Here is a 10,627-nt window from a genome sequence, read left to right as displayed (position 1 = left end):
TTTTAAATAATGTTTTTTGTCAGATGCGTCGAATACAACAGGTTTAGACCTTACCGTGAAATGCTTTCTTACAAGCCCTTAACGAACAATGCAGTTCAAGAAATTGATTTAAGAAAATATTTACTAACTAAACTACAGTAAAAAAAAAAGTAACAAGAAAATTACAATGTAAATAGTCCGGGTGGCCATTTGATTAAATTGTTCAACAGTTTCATGGCTTGGGCGTAGAGGCTGTTAAGGAGCCTTTTGGTCCTAAACTTGACAATCCGGTACCGCTTGCCGTGCAGTAGCAGAGAGAACAGTCTATGACTTGGGTGACTGGAGTCTTTGGCAATTTTTTGGGCCTTCTTCTGACACCGCCTAGTATACAGGTCATGGATGTCAGGAAGCTTGGCCCGAGTAATGTACTGGGCCATACGCACTACCCTCTGTAGCGCCTTACAGTCAGATGCCGAGCACTTGCCATACCAGGCGGTGATGCAACCAGTCAGGATGCTCTCGATGGTGCAGCTATATAACTTCTTGAGGATCTGGGGACCCATGTCAAATCCTTTCAGTCTCCTGAGGGGGAAAAGGTGTTGTCGTGCCCTCTTCACAACTGTCTTGGTGTGTTTGGACCATGATAGTTCACTGGTGATGTGGACACCAATGAACTTGAAACTCTCGACCCGCTCCACTTCAGCACCGTCAATGTCTCTCCCTCAATGATAATGGGGGACTGTTCGGACCTTCTCTTCCTGTAGTCCACGATCAGCTCCTTTGTCTTGCTCACATTGAGGGAGAGGTTCCTGTCCTGGCACCCCACTGCCAGGTCTCTGACCTCCTCCCTATAGGCTGTCTCATCAATGTTGGTGATCAGGCCTACCACTGTTGTGTCGTCAGCAAACTTAATGATGGTGTTGGAGTCGTGCTTGGCCACGCAGTCATGGGTGAACAGGGGGTACAGGACTAAGCACGCATTCCTGAGGGGCACCCGTGTTAAGGATCAGCGTGGCAGATGTGTTATTACCTACTTTTACCACCTGGGAGCGGCCCGTCAGGAAGTCCAGGATCCAGTTGCAGAGAGAGGTGTTGAGTCCCAGGGTCCTTAGCTTAGTGATGAGCTTTGTGGGAAATATGGTGTTGAATGCTGCACTGTAGCCAATGAACAGCATTCTCACATAGGTGTTCCATTTGTCCAGGTGTGAAAGGGCAGTGTGGAGTGAGATTGAGATTGCATCATCTGTAGATCTGTTGTGCGGTATGTGAATTGAAGTTGATCTAGGGTTTCAGGCATGATGGTGTTGCTGTGAGCCATGACCAGCCTTTCAAAGCACTTCAGGGCTACCGACGTGAGTGCTACAGGGCGCTAGTCATTTAGGCAGGTTACCTTCGCTTTCTTGGGCACAGGGACTATGGTGGTCTATTTGAAACATGTAGGTATTACAGACCCAGTCAGGGAGAGGTTGAAAATATCAGTGAAGACACTTACCAATTGGTCTGCACATGCTTTGAGTACACTTCATGGTAATCTGTCTGGCCCCGCAGCTTTGTGAATGTTGACCTGTTTTAAGTTCTTGCTCACATCGCCTATGGAGAGCGTGATCACACAGTCGTCCGGAACAGCTGTTGCTCTCAAGCTTGCTTCAATGTTGCTTGCCTCCAAGCGAGCATAAATGGCATTTAGGTATTCTGGGTTTCCTTTTGTAGTCTTTAATATTTTTCAATCCCTGCCATATCCGACGAGTGTCAGAGCCGGTGTAGTAGGATTCGATCTTAGTCCTGTATTGACACATTGCCTGTTTGATACTTCGTCTGAGGGCATAGCATGATTTCTTATAAACATCCGAATTCGTTTCCCGCTCCTTGAAAGCGGCAGCTCTAGCCTTTAGCTCGGTGCAGATGTTGCCTGTAATCCATGGCTTTTGGTTGGAAAATGTATGTACGGTCACTGTGGGGACGACGTTGTCAATGCACTTATTGATGACTGTGACTGTGGGGGTGTACTCCTCAATGCCATTGGATGATTCCCGGAACATATTCCAGTCTGTGGTAGCAAAACAGTCCTGTAGCGTAGCATCCGCGTCATCTGACCACTTCCATATTGAGCGAGTCACAGATACTTCCTGCTTTGGTTTTTGCTTGTAAGCGAGAATCAGGAGGATATAATTATGGTCAGATTTGCCAAATGGAGGGCGAGGGAGAGCTTTGTATGCGTCTCTGTGTGTGGAGTAAAGGTGGTCTGGAGTTTTTTTCCTCTGGTTGCACATTGGACATGATGGTGGAAATGTGGGATGAGCATCTTCTGGATGAGTATTTTCTTGTTTGCTTATGGCCTTATACAGCTCGATGATTGCGGTCTTAGTGCCAGCATCAGTTTGTGGTGGTAAATAGATGGCTACGAATAATATAGATGAGAACTCTTGGTAGATAGTGTTGTCTACAGCTTATCATGAGTGATTCATCCTCAGGCAAGCATACCTCGAGACTTCTTTATATTAGACATTGCGCACCAGCAGTTATTGACAAATAGACACACACCCCTGCCCCTCGTCTTACCAGACATAGCTGCTCTATCCTGTGGATGCATGGAGAAGCCAGCCAACTCTTTATTTTCCTTGTCGTTATTCAGCCACGTCTTGGTTAAACATAAGATATTACAGTTTTTAATGTCCCGTTGGTAGTATAATCTTAATCGTAGATCGTCCAGTTTGATTTCCAATGATTGCACGTTGGCCAAATGTACGGAGGGAAGTGGTGGTTTACCTACTAGTCAGCGAATTCTTACAAGGCACCCCGCCCTCCTCCCCGTTTTCCTCTATCTTTTCTTCACGCTGATGACAGGGATTTGGGCCTTGTCTTGACAAAGCAGTATCTCCTTCATGTCGGACTCATTAAAGAAAAAATCTTTGTCCTGTTAGAGGTGAGTAATCGCTGTTCTAATGGCCAGAAGCTCTTTTCGGTCAAAAGAGATGGTAGTCGCAACATTATGTACAAAATTTGTTACAAACAATGCAAAAAAACAAAAAAAAATAGCACAGTTGGTTAGGAGCCTGTAAAACAGTTGATGTTGAGATGTGTCTGTTACTTGAACTCTGTGAAGCATTTATTTGGGCTGCAATTTCTCAGGCTGGTAACTCTAATGAACTTGTCCTCTGCAGCAGAGGTAACTCTGGGTCTTCCTTTCCTGTGGCGGTCCTCATGAGAGCCAATTTCATCATAGCACTTGATGGTTTTTGCGACTGCACTTGAAGAAACTTTCAAAGTTCTTAAAGTACAGATGGACTTTCCTTTCTCTTTGCTTATTTGAGCTATTCATGCCATAATAAGGACTTGGTCTTAGCCTCAACAGCACTCTGTAGGTAGCACCATGGTGTAGCCGGAGGACAGCTATTTTCTGTCCTCCTCTGAGTACATTGACTTCAATACAAACCTAGGAGCCTTATGGTTCTCTGACACACACACTTATTCCACCAGACATGCCACCAGGGGCCTTTTCATAGTCCCCAAATCCAGAACAAATTCAAGAAAACATACAGTATTAAATAGAGCCTTTATTGCATGGAACTTCCTTCCATCTCATATTGCTCAAATAAACAGCAAACCTGGTTTCAAAAAACAGATAAAGCAACACCCCACGGCACAACACCTCTCCCCTATTTGACCTAGATAGTTTGTGTATGCATTGATATGTAGGCTACGTGTGTCTTTTAAAAATGTATGTAGTTCTGTCCTTGAGCTGTTCTGTCTAATGATGTTCTGTATTATGCCATTCTGTATTATGTTTCATGTTTTGTGTGGACCCCAGGAAGAGTAGCTGCTGCTTTTGCAACAGCTAATGGGGATCCTAATAAAATACCAAATACCAAAAATACCCCCTTCCATAAACTTACACAGTAATTATGACAACTTCCGGAGGAAGTCCTCCAACCTATCAGGGCATTTATAGAATGAACTGATATGTTGTCCACCCAATCAAAGGATCAGATAATTAATCTAGTACTGAAAGCATAAGCTACAGTTAGCTAGCACTGCAGTGGTGAATTGATGACTCAAAGAGAAAGACAATAGTTGAACAGTTTTGAACAAATACATTTTTTACAAAATGAAGGAGAAGCAAGATAGAGAGAAAGAGAGAGAGCTAGCTATATTTAGTTGTATTTTTTTCACTTTCACTTCACTAGCGAATGCAGCTAGCTAGTTTAGCCTACTCAAACACCTGGCTCAAACAGAGAGGGATGCTATGTTAGCTAGCTGGTTATAGCTATCCAACACTGGAACTCTTCCAAATTAAGGTAAGCTTTTGGTTTTATGAATCTATTGCCACTGAGGCCCACCAGTGTAACTGCTAAACTGCTTTCTGACTGTACACTGTACTGCATGATTGTAGCGGGTTTACTAACGCATTATTTTTAGCAGCTATGTTGACTATGACATAAGCTAATATGGTGACAACGATGTAGGCTGTGTGTAGAGATTAGTGGTTATAATATGAAGGTTTGTCCAATATAAATTCTATTTTGTAACTGTTGGACTAATGATTAAACCCTAGATCTGCTAGATGCAGGCAAGCATGTGCAAGGCAGTATTGATGGGTCACTGTCTGTCACCTTGATTACAACAAAAATGATATCAACTTGTGTACCTACATTGTAAACTTTCATTCATTGGTTAGGTTGTAGCATGATGGGTATAGGAAACATTTGAGTATTTTATTTTATTTCACCTTTATTTAACCAGGTAGGCTAGTTGAGAACAAGTTCTCATTTGCAACTGCGACCTGGCCAAGATAAAGCGTAGCAATTCGACACATACAACAACACAGAGTTACACATGGAATAAACAAAACATACAGTCAATAATACAGTAGAACAAAAGAAAACAAAAATTCTATATACAGTGAGTGCAAATGAGGTAAGTTAAGACAATAAATAGGCCATGGGGGCGAAGTAATTACAATATAGCAATTAAACACTGGAATGGTAGATGTGCAGAAGATGAATGTGCAAGTAGAGATACTGGGGTGCAGAGGAGCAAGATAAATAAATACATACAGTATGGGGATGAGGTAGGTAGATAGATGGGCTGTTTACAGATGAGCTATGTACAGGTGCAGGGATCTGTGAGCTGCTCTGACAGCTGGTGCTTAAAGCTAGTGAGGGAGATATGAGTGTCCAGCTTCAGAGATTTTTGCAGTTCGTTCCAGTCATTGGCAGCAGAGTACTGGAAGGAAAGACGACCAAAGGAGGAATTGGCTTTGGGGGTGACCAGTGAGATATACCTGCTGGAGTGTGTGCTACGAGTGGTTGCTGCTATGGTGACCAGTGAGCTGAGATAAGGCGGGGCTTTACCTAGCATAGACTTGTAGATAACCTGTAGCCAGTGGGTTTAGCGACGAGTATGAAGCGAGGGCCAACCAACGAGAGCGTACAGGTTGCAATGGTGGGTAGTGTATGGTGCTTTTGTGACAAAACGGAGTATCATGTAGTAGCCTAAACTTAACAACGTGGCGTTGAGCTGGATGAATGGAATATGAATGACAGTCATCCAATATGTTGTATTGGAAATAAGGCCATGCGCATAAAAAAAATAATCGTCCTCTCTCATCTTAAATGTCATTGATCACCACTGTTTTCTACATATCCATTCTTTAATGCTTACTGTGTACCTGTGCTTGTCCTAGTTGTTATAGAGTGAATCCATAGTTTTTTATAAAAATAATCAGCCATGCAAAGACGGGCTACTCCTTCACTGTTAACAACCAACGGCTCCCTTGGCAGAGGTCACGTAAAATGCTACTTTTATAAAAAACTACGGATTTCAGCACCGAAATAAAAGCTTTCAGTTACACAGGACAAACATAGGTACATGGTTGGCATTAAACAATGGACATTTTTACAAGTATCGACTTATAGGTACTCGATGTAGTCGGTGGTACACTCCGCCGACACTCATCGCAACTCAACTCAGTACAGATGTATGGACGGAGTTCAGATACTCAGCAACAAAGATGTGGACAGACAGACACTCCACTATATATTACTTTATAAACAAGTGAATTACTACGCTTTTAAAACCTGAAGTAGACCTTCCGTGTGTGAGTCGATTTCACCCTTCAAAGAATCTAGGTCTCATGTCTGGGTCGTTTGTTGTTTAATTTCCTTTTCACATTGCCAGACAAAAGCCTTATCTCCGGTCCTTTCCCTACCTATCAAACAGCTTGTGTTTTGGTGGTCATGCTAAAGCCATTTCCACTGCTGCCAAAGAAATGTCATGCATGTCTCTCAAGACCCTGACACTGCTCAGTGACGAGTGGAGCCTTTACTTTAAGGATGGAGCTCTATTGTAAGAGTCCAACTTTTGTTATCAATACATTTTACACTTTATTTAATCAACACTGCTGATTTATGTCGTGGTGTTTTTGGACTTCAGCCTTTTGACCTTATTCAGCCACAGGGAATCTGGCTCAGATCTTGCGTAACTTCTGTACCTGCATTACAGACACGTCAGAGTGTCGCTAACATCCCCAAGACGGCTGGAATCCCTACCACTCTTACAAGGCAGTGAAAGAGAGGCCAAACAAACCATGGGATACATTGCAGGCACTCTGGGGGAGGGGGGTGGAGGGTGGAGGGAGGGGCAGGAGAGGGGGGATACCAGAGAGAGAGGACATCTGTTCTGTACCACACTGTGCTGAATTCATTGGTGTAGAATGACAACACACGGCAGTACATCGCTTTCACAAGCACATTTACACAATTGTTTGGAATAGAAGTAGCACTTCTAGGAACACACACATGCATAGGTTCTAGAAGTCATTAAGTTAGCTGTAAATACATTAATACCAAGATAGAACTGTATGGTCAGTTCCGATTGTAGTTTATGGCTGCGTCTCCAGAACCACTCAGATGTTGTGAGTAACATGACTAGCAGGATTATCCATCACAGTAAAAAAGAAAGTGATCTAGAGTGATAAAAAATAACACAAAACTTCACAGAGTCCCTCTAGTGAGCTAAATCCTATCGACAGGGTTAAAAACTAACAAAACAGAACTTAAGTCATAATCGAAAAATTCCTCTGAATCCCATTTCCTACATGGTTGTTTCTACAATCCGATTATCATCTCACTTAATAAGATGCCCTTCCCCCTCCTTTCCCCCTGTCTGTCAGTGTTTTAACTACCTCTCTGGTAGTCTGCTGTCTGATTATCCTTGATGAAAATACTTTTCGTCAAACAAGAGAACAATTTGTTGGATATTTTGAAACACTAGATATATGATTTCCCCTCCAAGCTGCTTAGGGAAACCGTGGAAACAATCACAGAGGTAGATACAGTGTAACATCATTAATACACCTTGTCAGTCAACCCTTACTGCGGTCTTACTGTATGACGTTAGCCAATGTTTTCATCTGGACACCAAGTATTTTTATGAAGCACATAATTCATAACAAATCTTCTGTAATACTCTCACACTATGTGAGTGTAATTCATTTGAACCCTCTGTCTATATCATGTCTGCTAGATTGGTCCTAAAATCCCACTACGTCATAGTGAATGTTGGAAACATCGACCCCAAAAAACGATTTGTCAAAAAGGGGGTTAGAGCTGAGATATCTTTTTCCCAGACAGTCTTTGCTACTGAATGTTCAGCTCTGTTCCTCATTGTTAGCGGCGCCCATTTGAGAAAGTCAGAAGAGCCTGAGAAAACTATAAAATGGCACTATTTAACGCAATCCAATCTGTCCCCATAGATTTGAATCGCTAACTTACATGTCTGAGTGTAGATGGTATCAGGATAATAAGGGGTCTGAATCCATCTCTGTTACTTCAAAGAGGAGGGGGTGAAATTCTACCTGGTTTCCAGCCTGGATCAGGTCTCCCACCCCTTCCACTCTGGCTATAGAGAGAGAATCTGTTTCAGGCAGTGCCACTTTATAAAACTGACCACTTCTCATGGATTTCTGTACCAGTTGAAAGCCATACCAATATAGCTGATAAAATATCGTATTAATTACATACACATCTTTTTGATTAATATTTAATATCAGTCCCTAATATTTAAGTGTTGACTGACTGTTTCGTTTAAGGCTAGGTCATGTCTTGAATGACATAATTGGGTCTAATTATTTCATAGCAGTTCAGCCAAGCAGTTAAATGAAGTTGAAGCCTACAGTCCGCTATTGTAATGGCATACAGATTTAAGCTTAAATGTAGTACATCAACGGTACAGTAACAAGAGGCAGTCAGTGGGATTTAGGTTGTTACTATGAAAGGGTCCCTGACTAAGTGGTTAAGGATGGTGTAATTGACCTTCAAGTACATCAGAGACAATATCCACAGTTTATCTTGTTGATTTAATTTGTTTTCCTTATCAACCCCAGACTTGTTGTAGCAATATACTTATATTGCATACTTTTTCTAGCGATCAAGAACTTGGAGCGGAACAACATTTCCTGAGATTCACTTAGCTAAAGAACTCTGACAAACCAATCAAACCAGGCCGCATCGCATCCCAATTGGAAAGCCAGCAAACATCTACCCACTTTAAACCCAATGCATATGAGACCCTGAATTGGAAACATAGTAAACACACCTCTCCATGAGATATTGAAATAGCTTCAGAAGGTGTGCAAGGATGTGGTGTCAGTCTTCACAATAACCATGTGCTCCAAATGAGATAAACAAATCTTTCCTTTGAGGCAGGCTACATAATTATATATATATATTTGTTATTACGTCTTCGATTTTTTTATTTCAAAAATCAAACAGGCATAATTCACATCAAATCAAAATCAAATCAAATTGTATTTGTCACATGCACACGAATACAACAGATGTAGACCTTACAGTGAAATGCTTACTTACAAGCCCTTAACCAACAATGCAGTTTTAAGAAAAATACCTAAAAAAAATAAGAAATAGAATAAATAAAAGTAGACATTTAGAAGCAGTTTAAAAGCCTCTTGGACCTAGACTTGGCACTCTGGTACCGCTTGCCGTGCGGTAGCAGAGAGAACAGTCTGTGACTAGGGTGGCTGGAGTCTTTGACAATTTGTAGGGCCTTCCTCTGACACCACCTAGTATAGAGGTCCTGGATGGCAGTAAGCTTGGCCCCAGTGATGTACTGGGCTGTACACACTCTGTAAGGCAAGGCACTCTGTAGTGCCTTGCGATCGGAGGCAGAGCAGTTGTCATACCAGACAGTGATGCAACCAGTCAGGATGCTCTCGATTAGGCAGCTGTAGAACCTTTTGAAAATCTGAGGACCCATGCCAAGTGCATTTGGAAAGTATTCAGATCCCTTCCCTTTTTCCACATTTTGTTACATTACAGCTTTATTCTAAAATGTCTAAAATTGATTAAATAAAAAAAAAATCCTCATCAATCTACACACAATACCCCATAATGATAAAAGCGAAACAGGTTTTAAGAAATGTTGGCACATTTATTAAACATAAAAAACACAAATACCTTATTTGCAAAAGTATTCAAACCCTTTGCTATGAGATTCAAAATTGAGCTCAGGTACATCCTGTTTCCATTGATCATCCTTGAGATGTTTCTACAACTTGATTGGAGTCCACCTGTGTTAAATTAAATTGATTGGACATGATTTGGAAAGGCACACACCTGTCTATATAAAGGCTGTAACGTAACAAAATGTGGAAAATGTCAAGGGGTCTGACCACTTTCTGAACACACTGTATAGCAATAACATGTATTTCTATAAACAGACTGAGCAACCTTGTACAAATAAAAACTAAATAAATAATAAGTAAAAAAGCACAAATACATAGGGTGGTCTATTCAGGAATCAAATTACAGAAATTATTATAAAAATCAAGGGGTTGTTTGGGTTTAACCAATTTCAAAGATTGTTTATATAACTTTACCTCCTTTAAGAAGACAGTAAACAAGGGTGTAGTTAAAAAAAAAGACATATTTTGCCATGATGATGAAGTTATTATACGTACATTCAGCTTCCTGTCCTCCATTAGAAAACCAAACCTGATGTTATTAAATGTTAAATGGGTATGAATAGATAATTATAGGTATGTGATCCAGTACTGAAATCCCAAAAGGTTTTACTAGGTTAACGTGAAGAAAATATGTTCTGCTGTTTCCATATATGAGTTACAAAACACAGAATGGTTAAAGACAAAGTTAAATCTGTGTCTTAAGAAAACATTACATCGGTAAATGTCATTCAATGTTTTGAGCTGAACTTTAGGTGATGAAGTATAAGGAAGGAATCTGGTTCTTATTCTGACTATAGAACATCTAGTGAAGTCTTGTAACATATATTTCATTTTCAAAGGTGAAGGGAAACACTGCAGTAAGATTAGTTCCTAAGAATTTGTTATTACATATTTGTATCTAATTGGGACAGGCTACTTAACATTGGCTGTTTTGATCATTTCCACTTATCACACTGCATACCCCTTGGCATGCAACTGTTCTGCATGCCCCTTGGTCTTCTATGATTACTCTGTCTGTCTTTCCATCTAATCTCTCCTATCATTCGAAATGGGTGACGGACATCCACAAGTTAATACATACCATACGAAACATAACATATCATACTAAATGGAGTGTCTCGGAAAAACCTAAAGAATAATACGAAATGCTCTGTGACGAGGTTGACA

Source organism: Salmo salar, chromosome ssa13, assembly GCF_905237065.1.
Source record: "Salmo salar chromosome ssa13, Ssal_v3.1, whole genome shotgun sequence".
NCBI lineage: Eukaryota > Metazoa > Chordata > Actinopteri > Salmoniformes > Salmonidae > Salmo > Salmo salar.
Note: the sequence above shows the minus strand (reverse complement) of the source record.